Raw genomic sequence first — 12,516 nt, 5'->3', positions numbered from 1 at the left:
TTGGTAGATTGTAGTCACTGGTTCCAGTGAGATTCATTGGATTGTGTCACTGGATAAAGTGAGATTCAGTGGATTGGGGGTCACTGGTTACTGTGAGACTCACTGGATTGAATCACTAGGTACAGTGAGATTCAGCGAATTGGGGTCACTGGTTACAGGGAGATTCACTGGATAGGGGTCATGGTTACTGTGAGATTTGCTGGGTTGGGGGTCACTGGTTGCAGTGAGATTCCCTGGATTATGGTCACTGGTTACAGTGTCAGATTCACTACATTGGCTCACGGGTTACAGTATGATTTACTGGATTGGGATGACTGCTTACAGTGTGAGATTTGCTGGATTGGGGTCACTGGTTACAGTGTGATTTGGTAGATTGTGGTCACTGGTTCAAGTGAGTTTCATTGGATTGTGTCACTGGATAAAGTGAGATTCAGTGGATTGGGGTCACTGGTTACAGGGAGATTCACTGGATAGGGGTCATAGTTACTGTGAGATTTGCTTGGTTGGGGGTCACTGGTTGCAGTGAGATTCCCTGGATTGGGGTCACTAGTCACAGTGTTAGATTCACTGCATTGGGGTCACTGGTTACAGTATGACTCACTGGACTGGGGTGACTGCTTACAGTATGAGATTTTCTGGATTGGGGTCACTAGTTACAGTGAGAGTTGCTGGATTGAGGTCACTGGTTACAGTGCAAGATTTGATAGATTGAGTCAATGGTTACATTGTGATTCACTGGAATGGGGTCACTAGTTACACTGAGATTCACTAGATTGGGAGGTCACTGGTTGCAGTGAAATTCACTGGATTGGGGGTAACTGCTTACTTACAATGTGAGATTTGCTGAATTGGCGTCATGGGTTGCAGTGAGATTTGCTGGATTGGAGTCACTGATTACAGTGTCATATTCACAGGATTGGGGCCACTGGTTACAGTAAGATTTACTAGATTGAGCTCACTGGTTACAGTGTGAGATTTGCTGGATTGGGGTCACTGGTTGTAGTGAGATCCACTGAATTGGGGCCACTGCTTAAAGTGATATTCACTGGATTGTGTTCACTGATTACAGTGAGATTAGTTGGGATGCATTCACTTGTTACAGTGAGATTCACTGGATTGGACTGGAGTCACTGGTTACAGTGAGATTCACTGGATCGGGGTCAATGGTTACAGTGGAATTCTCTGGATCGGGTTCACCAGTTATAGGGAGATTCATTGGATTAGGGTCACTCGTTACAGTGAGATTCATAGGATTGGGGTTGTGGTTCACAGTGAGATTCACTGGATTGGGCTTACTCGTTACAGTCTGAGATTTGGTGGATTGGGGTCATCGGGTGCAGGTTCACTTGATTGGGCTCACCCGTAACATTGTGAATTTGGTGAATTGGGATCACTGGATACAGTGTGTGATTCACTGGATTGGGCTCACTGGATGGGCCTTTGAGGGAAGTGGCCCCCTGTTGCTCCCAATCTGTTTGTCTGTATGTTTATTTACAGGATTATTTACAGTGATACGAGGATTGAGTGGCAGTTGTGACTGATTGGAATGTTCCTCATTCAGCCAGTATGGCATCAATGGGCTGAATGGCCTCCTTGTGTGCAGTGATGACTGCATGAATATAGGATTTTAAGGGCATATGGGGAAAGGAGAAGGAAATGGAAGCTGTAGTGCACAGCTCTAGTTCAAAGCTTGAATGTGCTTTTCTACGTGAATTCCTAATGGGATGAATGGAAGAAATGGACAGTGACTGGTATTAGAGATCCTTCTGTGTCACACAAAAATGTCTGGCCGGGCAGACATTGATTCATTAAGGACATATTTAATCGAGCTGTTCAGAGTGAAAGATAAAGGAAAGTAAATGAGTGTTTTTTTTTATATTACAAAAGCAATTGATGAAGTCTGGCTGACTGATCGAAGTGAAGGTCTATGCCATTGTAGTGCTTCTAGCTTTTGCAGGTGGACTGTAGTTACAGACTGAACAGACTGTAGTTCTCTTCCCTCATACTTGGTGTGTGTGTATCTGTATATGTTATGTGTGCGTGTAGATATGTATGTATATGTTATGCATGTAGGTATGTATGTATGTTATGTAAGTATATACATATATATCATGTGTAGCTATGTGTTATGTGTGTAAATATGTGTGCATATGCTGATTGTGTGTATGTATATATGTTATGTGTGTATGTAGATATATGTAAATGATTGTGCTTAATATGTTCTATTTATAAATACAGAATCATCATAGAATCTCTACAGTGCAGAAGAAGGCCATTCGGCCCTTCGAGTCAGCACTGACAACAATCCCAACCAGGCCCTATCCACGTAATCCCACATATTTACCCTGCTAATCCCCCTAACACTAAGGGGCAATTTAGCATGGCCAATCCACCTAACCTGCACATCTTTGGACTGTGGGAGGAAACCAGAGCACCCAGAGGAAACCAATGCAGACACAGGGAGAACGTGCAAACTCCACGCAGACAGTCATCCGAGGCCGGAATTGAACCTGGCTCCCTGGTGCTGTAAGGTTAATGTAGAATCAGGATTGAGGAAATACACTTTGGGAAGAAGAGTGAGAGGACAGTTACATAAATGGTGAAACTCTAAAAGTGTTTGCTGAAACAGAAGGCATGCACACAGAACAGAAGGGTTCACATGCACAGACCTTTAATCGCGGATGCCAAAGTGCTAAAACACTTTCTTTTCTATAACGTCAAGGATTCCCAATGTATAAAGAAGCTGGCGATCATAATTTTGACAAGTCATGCCACAGACCCCTAATAGAATAGAATCTAGATTGAGTAAGGGGCACCCTAATCGTTAGAATTAGCAACGCGAGAGGCTCAGAGGACTTCCTGCTTTTAGTGCTGCATGAGGCACACAAAGCAGGTGCTGATGTCTATTTGCATAGTTACCTTTTCCTGGAACAGCTCATTGGACTGTCGCCACAGTCTATCGAAAAAACAGAGTACGCTGGATAAACTCAGCAGGTCTACCAGCATCTGTGGAGAGAGAAACAGAGTTAATGGTTTGAGTCCAATATGACTTTCCTGCAGATTTAACTCGAGGGGTGCCATACACAACAAACACAGCAGACCAGGAATCTCTTCCGTTTATTGAGCCTAACATCGTGGGACATTGGAAGGAATTACAGGTTCACGATCAACCTTTTCCGCCATACTGTCCATGGAGTTCAATCCAGATAAATGCGAAGTGATGCATTTCGGTAGAATTAACGTAGGGGGGAGCTATACGATAAATGGCAGAACTATAAAGGGTGTAGATACGCAGAGGGACCTGGGTGTGTAAGTCCACAGATCCTTGAAGGTGACGTCACAGGTGGAGAAGGTAGTGAATAAGGCATATGGCATGCTTGCCTTTATAGGACGGGGCATAAAGTATAAAAGTTGGGGTCTGATGTTGCAGTTGTATAGAATGTTGGTTCGGCCGCATTTGGAATACTGTGCCCAGTGCTGGTCGCCACACTACCAGAAGGACGTGGAGGCTTTAGAGAGAGTGCAGAGGAGGTTTACCAGGATGTTGCCTGGTATGGAGGGGCTTAGTTATGAGGAGAGATTGGGTAAATTGGGGTTGTTCTCACTGGAAAGACGGAGGATGAGGGGTGACCTAATAGACGTGTATAAAATTATGAAAGGCATAGATAGGGTGAACAGTGGGAAGCTTTTTCCCAGGTCAGTGGTGACGTTCATGAGGGGTCATAGGTTCAAGGTGAGGGGGCGGCGGGGGGGGGGGGGGGGGGGGGGGGGTTAACACGGATATCAGAGGCGCGGGCTTGGAGGGCCGAAGGGCCTGTTCCTGTGCTGTATTGTTCTTTGTTCTTTGTACAGCATTGTGTCCAGGTCTGGGCACCACACTTTAGGAAGGATGCGAGTGTCCTTGAGAGGGTGGGGGGCGAGATTGACCAGAATGGGTCCAGGGAGGAGGGGAATTTTAGTTACAAGTTTAGCTTGAAGAAGCTGGTGATGTTCTCCTTGGAGCAAAGGCGATTGGGCAGAGATTTAGTAGTGGTGTACAAGATGATAACAGTTTTAAGGACTGGTGGTGGTGGGGAATGCACATACACAGATTTAAACCATTGTATAAGACATGGGGGGGGAGAAGGGATGTGTGAGATGGGCACTTGCAGGGCCACAGGCAGAGAGCAGGGCAGTGGAACTAACGGGGTTGCTGAACAGAGAGCCAGTATAGATCTGATGGAGTGAATGGCCTCCTATGCCATATGACAATATGGTTCATTGTCTAACCTCTAGCTTCTATGATGATTTGTCTTGTTTCTTTAGTACAGGACATATCTGGGCAGTTTCCCACATTGTCAGTTGGATGCCAGTGTTGTAGCTGTACTAGAACAGCTTAGCTTGCAGCACAGCAAGTTCTGGAGCACAAGTCTTCAGTACTATTGCTGGAATGTTGTCAGGGCCCATATCCTTCGCAGCCTTCAGCTGTTCCTCGATATCACATGGAGTGAATCGAATTGGCTGAAGACTGATGTCTGTGATGCTGGGGACCTTCGGAGGAGGCCAAGATGGATCATTGACTTGGCACTTCTGGCTGAAGATTGTGGCAAATGCTTCAGCATTATCTTCTACACTGAAGTTCTGGGCTCCTCCATCATTGAGGATGGGGATATTTGTGTAGCCTCTTCCCCAAGTCAGTTTTTAACTGTCCACCACCATTAACAGTGAAAGTAGCAGGACTGCGAGCTTGGATCTGATCTGTTTGTTGTGGAATCGCTTGGCTCTGCCTATTGTTGTTGCTTATGCTGTTTGACATGTGAGAAGTCCTGTGTTGCAGCTTCACCAGGTTGACGCCTCATTTTAGGTATGCCTCATGTTGGTCCTGGCATGCCCTCCTGATTCCCTGGCTTGGTGATAATGATAGATTGGAGATATGCCGGGGCATGGGATTACAGGTTGTGTTTGTGTACAATTCTGCTACTGCTGATAGCCCACAGTGTATGACTGTTAATAGCCCTACAGTTACAGGGTATGACTGTTAACAGCCCTACAGTTACAGGGTGTGATGGTTAACCACACTACAGTTACAGGGTGTGACTGCTAATAGCCCTACAGGTACAGGATGTGCCTGTTAACAGCACTACAGTTATACGGTGTGACTGTTAACAGCACTACAGTTGCAGGGTGTGACTGTTAATAGCCCTACAGATACAGGATATGATTATTAATAGCCCTCTATTACAGGGTATGGCTGTTAACAGCACTACAGTTACAGGGTATGAGTGTTAATAGCCCTATGGTTACAGAGTATGATTGTTAATAGCCTTACGGTTACAGGGTATGACTGTTAACAGCACTATAGTTACAGGGTATGACTGTTAACAGCTCTACAGTTACAGGGTATAACTGTTAATGGCCCTACAGTTACAGGGTGTGACTGTTAATAGCCCTATGATTACAGGGTATGACTGTTAATAGCCCTACAATTACAGGGTGTGACTATTAACAGCCCAACAGTTACAGGGTATGACTGTTAATAGCCCTACAGTTACAGGGCATGACTGTTAACAGTTTTAAGGTTACAGGGTATGGCTGTTACTGGGCCTACAGTTACAGGATATCGAGTCTGACTTAATGAGTCTGTAGATGCAGAGTACAACAGTTAATGGGTCTGTAATTCCAGGGTACAACAGTTAATGGGCCTGTAGTTGCAAGGTGTGATTGTAAATGTGTCTGTAGTTAATGGGTCTGTAATTACAAAGCTACACAGTTAATGGGTCAACAATTACAGAGTACAATAGCTAATGGGTCTGTAATGACATAGTACAGCAGTTAATGGGTCTGTAATGACAGAGTACAAAAGTTAATGGGTCTGTAATGACAGAGTACAGCAGTTAATGGGTCTGTAATGACAGAGTACAACAGTTAATGGGTCTGTAATGACAGAGTACAGCAGTTAATGGGTCTGTAATGACAGAGTACAACAGTTAATGGGTCTGTAATGACAGAGTACAACAGTTAATGGGTCTGTAATGACAGAGTACAACAGCTAATGAGTCCATAGGTACAAGATGTGATTGTTAATGTGTCTATAGTTAATGGGTCCGTAATTCCAGAGTTACACAGTTAATGGCAAAGTACATCCGTTAATAGGTCTATAATGACAGGGTACAACAGTTAATGGGTCTGTAATGACAGGGTACAACAGTTAATGGGTCTGTAATTACAAGGCATGACTTAATGTGTCAGTAATGAATGGGTCTATTGTTACAGGCTATGATTCTTAATGGTCTGTGCTTACTGGGTCTGTGGTTAATGAATCTGTAGTTGCAAAGTCCAACATTTAATTATCTGTAGTTACAAGGTCTGATTGGTAATGCTTCTCTAGTTAATGGTTTTATAGTTTAAAGGTATGATTGCTAATGTGTCTGTAATAACAAAACACAACAGATAATGGATCAGTAGTTACAAGATATGCTTGTCAATGGGTCTGTAGTGAATGGATCTATAATTACAAGGAATGATTTTAATGGGTCTGTAGTTAATGGATCTGTAATTACAAGGTATGATTGTTAATGTGTCTGTAATTACAAAGTACAACAGTTGATGGGTCTGTCATTACAAGGTAGGATTGTTAATGTGCCTGTACTTAATGGCTCTGTAATTTCAGAGTACAACAGTTAATGGGTCTGTACTTACAAGGTATGACTGTTAATGTGTCTGTAATTAATGAGTCTGTAGTTACGAAGTACAAAAATTATTGGGTCTACAGTTATAAGGAATGATTTTTCATGTGTCTGAAGTTAATTGGTCTGTAATTCCTGAGTACAACAGTAATGACAGAGTACAACAACATGGTAGCGCAGTGGTTAGCACTGCTGCCTCACAATGCCAAGGGCCTGGGTTTGATTCCGGCTTTGGGTGACGCTCTGTGAGGAGTTTGCACATTGTCCCTGTGTCTCTGTGGGTTTCCTCCGAGTGCTCTGGTTTCCTCTCACACTCCAATGATGTGCGAGTTAGGTTGATTGGTCATGCTAAATTGACCTTTTAGCGTCAGGAGGATTAGCAGGGTAAAAGGTGGGGCTATGGGGATAGGGAATTGGTGGGATTATTGACAGTGCAGCCTCAATGGGCTGAATGGCCTTGTTCTTTACTGTAGGAATTCTATGATTCTAATTCTATGAACAGTTAATGCATCTGTATGATTGTTAATGTGTCTGTAATTACAGAGTAGAAGAGTTAATGGGTCTGTAGTTACAAGATATGCTTGTTAGTGTGCCTGTAGTTAATAGGTCGGCTATTACAGAGTACAACAGTTAATGTGTCTATGGAGAGGCGGTATGATTGTTTCTGTGTCTGTAGTGAATGGGTTTGTAGCTCGAAAGTGTGATTGTTAATGGGTCTGCAGTCAGAGAGTATGAGTGTTAATAGGTTTCTAGTTGTAGATTGTTGCAGTCTGTTTCCTGAAGCCAGTGTTTCTAATGTCCCAGGGCTGCCCATGTAACCACTTCATGTTGTACAAATCCCATCCAGGATCTGCGTGGCACCTCTGGGCAATTGGCTCCATTGGATTTTCACCCTCCCAGAATCTCTGCTGCAAGGTTCAGAAAACTATGGAGAAATTAAGTGGTTGGGAAGCCTGTTGTGTTGTTATGCTGCAAATCAGGAATGATTAACTTGAGGAAGGAAGAACATTTGTAGGCAGGAGAAGGTGTAATGCAAGGGGTAAGAAGAGCAAGGAGGGTGTTTGACGAGATGATTGCAAACATATTAAAAAGAATTTGCTGCAAGTATCTCTGTAAAAATGGATCCCCCTTGAGGAGAGGGAATTTGCAAGGAATTTGACAATCTGTTGAACAGGTACATTAATTCAGTGTTTATAAAACAGAATAGGAAACGAGAGACATTAGACTGAAGAGGAGGAAGTATGGTGACCCTCGTTAGGTAAAGGTCAACAGCCTAATGGCATATTGTCAACATTCCTGAGGGAAAATTGGCAAAGCCCTTGAAACGAAATCTCTCTTGAGTTGTGTCTTTGTGTTGGAGGAGAGGGAGCGGCGATTGACCTGCTAATAATGGAACACAGTCACCCAACTCATTATAGGCCACCCAGAATGTGACTAGGATTATTCCAGAATCTTTGATTCAAGGAAGAAATCACAAAATATTGTTACAGTGTAGAAGGGGGCTGTACTGTCCATTGTATCTCTCCATTTAATGCCATTCTCCTGCCTTTTCCCCAGACCCCTGCACATTGTTGCTGTTCAAATAATCATCTAATGTCCTCTTGAATGCCTCGATTGAAGCTGCCTCCACCACATTTCCAGGCAGAACATTCCAGACCCTAACCACCCGCTGTGTGAAAAAGATTTTCCTCACATCACATTAGCTTCTTTTGAAAATCAATTTAAATCTGTCCACTTTTGTTCTTGATCCTTTTATGAGTCGGAACAGGTTCTCCCTGTCCACTCTGTCTAGCTCCCTGATGATTTTGAACATCTCTATCAAATCTCCTCTTTGCCTTCTTCTCTCCAAGGAGAACAGTCCCAACCTTTCCAATCTATCCTCCTAACTGAAGTTTCTCATCCTTGAACCATTCTTGTAAACCTCTTCTGCACTCTCCAATGTTCCCATCCTTCCTATAATGTGGTGCCCAGAACTGTACACAATACTCCAGCTAGTGTCTTGTATAAGTTCAGCATAACCTCCTTGCTCTTGTACTCTATGCCACTATTAGTAAAGCCCAGAATACCATATACTTTATTAACTGCTATCCACCATCTGTCCTGCCATCTTCAATGATCTATGCACATATATACCCATATATACTCTGCTCATGCACCCCTTTACAAATTTTACCCCATATTTTATACTGTCTCTCCATGTTCTTCCTAACAAAATACATCTCCTCACATTTCTCTGCAATGAACTTCGTCTGCTACCTATCTGCCTGCTGCACCAACTTGTCTATGTCCTTTTGAAGTTCTACATTGTTCTCATGGTTTACAATACTTCCAAGTTTTGTGTCATCTGCAACCTTTGAAACTCTCGTCTGACTGCATGTCTGGATGAAGAGAAAATGTTTCAAGGCAGTGGGTGCGCATAGGGTGAGGGTTCGGGGGTCAAATAGCAGATTTGCTGAGAATTGGCTAGAGGTGGAGAGGGGGATTAGCAGGGTAAATATGTGGGGTTACGCGGATAGGGCTGGGTGGGAGTGTTGTCGCTGCAGGCTTGATGGGCCGAATGGCCTTGTTCGGCACTTCATGATCTGTGCGGAGTCTGCACATTCTCCCAGTGTCTGCGTGGGTTTCCTCTGTATGCTCTGGTTTCCTCCCACAGATTGAAAGGTGCACTGTTTTGGTACATTAGAACATAGAACATAGAACATTACAGCGCAGTACAGGCCCTTCGGCCCTCGATGTTGCGCCGACCAGTGAAACCAATCGAAAGCCCCTCTAATCTACACTATTCCAATATCATCCATATGTTTATCCAATAACCATTTGAATGTTCTCAATGTTGACGAGTCCACTTCTGCTGCAGGCAGGGCATTCCACGCCCTTACTACTCTCTGAGTAAAGAACCTACCTCTAACATCTGTCCTATATCTCTCACCCCTCAATTTAAAGCCATGTCCCCTCATGTTAGCCATCACCATCCGAGGAAAAAGGCTTTCACTATCCACCCTATCTAATCCTCTGATCATCTTGTATGCCTCTATTAAGTCACCTCTTAACCTTCTTCTCTCTAACGAAAACAACCTCAAGTCCCTCAGCCTTTCCTCATACGATTTTCCCACCATACCAGGCAACATCCTGGTAAATCTCCTCTGCACCCTTTCCAACACTTCCACATCTTTCCTATAATGCGGCGACCAGAACTGTACGCAATACTCCAAGTGCAGCCGCACCAGAGTTTTGTACAGTTGCAGCATGACCTCCTGGCTCCGAAACTCAATCCCTCTACCAATAAAAGCTAACACACCGTACGCTTTCTTAACAACCCTATCAACCTGGGTGCCAACTTTCAGGGATCTATGCACATGGACACCCAGATCCCTCTGTTCGTCCACACTACCAAGTATCTTACCATTAGCCCAGTACTCTGTATTCCTGTTACTCCTTCCAAAGTGAATCACCTCACACTTTTCCGCATTAAACTCCATTTGCCACCTCTCAGCCCAGCGCTGCAGCTTATCTATGTCCCTCTGTAACCTGCCACTTCCCTCCGCACTGTCTACAACTCCACCGACTTTAGTGTCATCCACAAATTTACTAATCCATCCTTCCACGCCCTCATCCAGGTCATTAATAAAAATAACAAACAGCAGTGGCCCCAAAACAGATCCTTGCGGTACACCACTAGTAACTGAACTCCAGGATGAATATTTCCCATCAACCACCACCCTCTGTTTTCTTACAGCTAGCCAATTCCTGATCCAAACCACTAAATCACCCTCAATCCCATGTGTCTGTATTTTCTGCAAAAGCTTACCATGGGGAACCTTATCAAACGCTTTGCTGAAATCCATATACACCACATCAACCGCTTTACCCTCATCCACCTCTTTGGTCACCTTCTCAAAGAACTCAATAAGGTTTGTGTGGCACGACCTACCCTTCACAAAACTGTGCTGATTATCCCTAATCAAATTATTCCTTTCTTGGTGATTATAAATCCTATCTCTTATAATCCTTTCCAAAACTCTGCCCACAACAGAAGTAAGGCTCACCGGTCTATAATTACCAGGGTTGTCCCTACTCCCCTTCTTGAACAAAGGGGCAACATTTGGCATCCTCCAGACTTCTGGCACTGTTCCTGTAAACAATGACGACACAAAGATCAAAGCCAAAGGTTCTGCAATCTCCTCTCTAGCCTCCCAGAGAATCCTAGGATAAATCCCATCCGGCCCAGGGGACTTATCTATTTTTACCCTTTCCAGAATTGCTAACACCTCCTCCTTATGAACCTCAATCCCGTCCAGTCCAACAGCCTGCATCTCAGTACTCCCCTCGACAACACTGTCCCTCTCCAGTGTCCATTGGCCATGCTAAATTTCCCCTTAAGGTTCAAAGATGCATAGGTTTGGTGGATTGACAGTGGTAAATGTGTGGGGCTGCAGGAGTCTGTCAGAGAGTTGATGCAGACCCAATGTGCTAAATGGCCTCCTTCTATACTGTAGGAATTCTATAATTCATGTTCCTATCTTCTATGCTGTTACGATAGGAGTGTCTGTTTACCTGGGTGTAATATCCCCGTTGCTACCATGGTGTTTTGCCCTGCTCTGTCTGATGTACGCCACTGGGGTTAGTCACTGCCTAACCTGATCTCCAGGTTGACTGAATATTGTCCTTCCAAGCACACTCCCACCTCTTGCTGTGCAGCCGTGCCCCTCGCAGGCATGTTCAGCAAGTGAGTGGGCAGCCCCTCCTGTTTGCTGGCGTAGAGACACCCCCTTGCCCTACCTGCAGGGACAGTGTCAGGGAAAGATGACCCTTGGGATTGACTGGCACTCTCAGACTCCTGATAAAGTGTAAGGAGGTGTGGCTCCCAGCCAAGGATGGGTTGTTGAATTTGGCAGTGAGTGTTCCCTGTTTGAATCTGGCTCAGTGATATACGTAGAGAGGGATATACGTAGTGATATACGTAGAGGGGGTCACTACAAACTTCGCCTCTATTAGGGTGGAGATAGCAGAGAAGATAATGTCTGGACTTTGGATTATGTCTCATTCGCTGTGTGAACACATGGTTCCATTATTTGTCTTTGATGAATCTATCTATCAATTGTTTTGTGATTGTAGAATCCCAGGACATCATCCTCGTTGACAACTGTGCCAGGAATAAATGAGTCATTTTTCAAATGGCTGGCAGTGACTAGTGGGGTACCACAGGCAGCAGTGCTAGGACCCCAGCTACTCACTTTATATATATTAATGGTTTAGATGAGGGAACTAAATATAATATCTGCAAATCTGTAGATGACACAAAGCTGGGTGAGAGGATGAGCTGTGAGGAGGATGAAGAGATCCTTCAGTGTGATTTGGACAAGTTGACTGAGTGGGCATATGATTGGTAGATGCAGTATAATTTGGATAAATGTGAAGTTATCTACTTTGGTAGTAAGAACAGTAAGGTAGATTACGATCCGAATGGCCACAAGTTAGGAGAGAGAGAGAGAGATGTGCAACAAGACCTGGATGTCCTCGTACACCAGTCGCTGAAGGTAAGCATGCAGGCAGTAAAGAAGGCAAATGGTACGTTGGTCTTCATAGCAAGAGGATCCGAGTACAGGAGCAGGGTTGTCTTGCTGCAATTATACATGGCCTTGGGTAGGCCACACCTGGAATATTGTGTGCAGTTCTGATCTCCTTATCTGAGGAAGTTCTGGCTGCAGAGGGAGTGCAGGGAAGGTTTACCAGACTGGCTCCTGGGATTGCGGGACTGACGTAAGAGGAGAGATTGTGTCGGTTAGGATTATATTCGATGGAGTTCAGAAGAATGAGAGAAACTTATAAAATTCTAACAGGTCTAGACAGG

The sequence above is a fragment of the Mustelus asterias genome, unplaced genomic scaffold, assembly GCF_964213995.1.
Source record: "Mustelus asterias unplaced genomic scaffold, sMusAst1.hap1.1 HAP1_SCAFFOLD_255, whole genome shotgun sequence".
In the NCBI taxonomy this organism is placed as follows: Eukaryota; Metazoa; Chordata; class Chondrichthyes; order Carcharhiniformes; family Triakidae; genus Mustelus; species Mustelus asterias.
Note: the sequence above shows the minus strand (reverse complement) of the source record.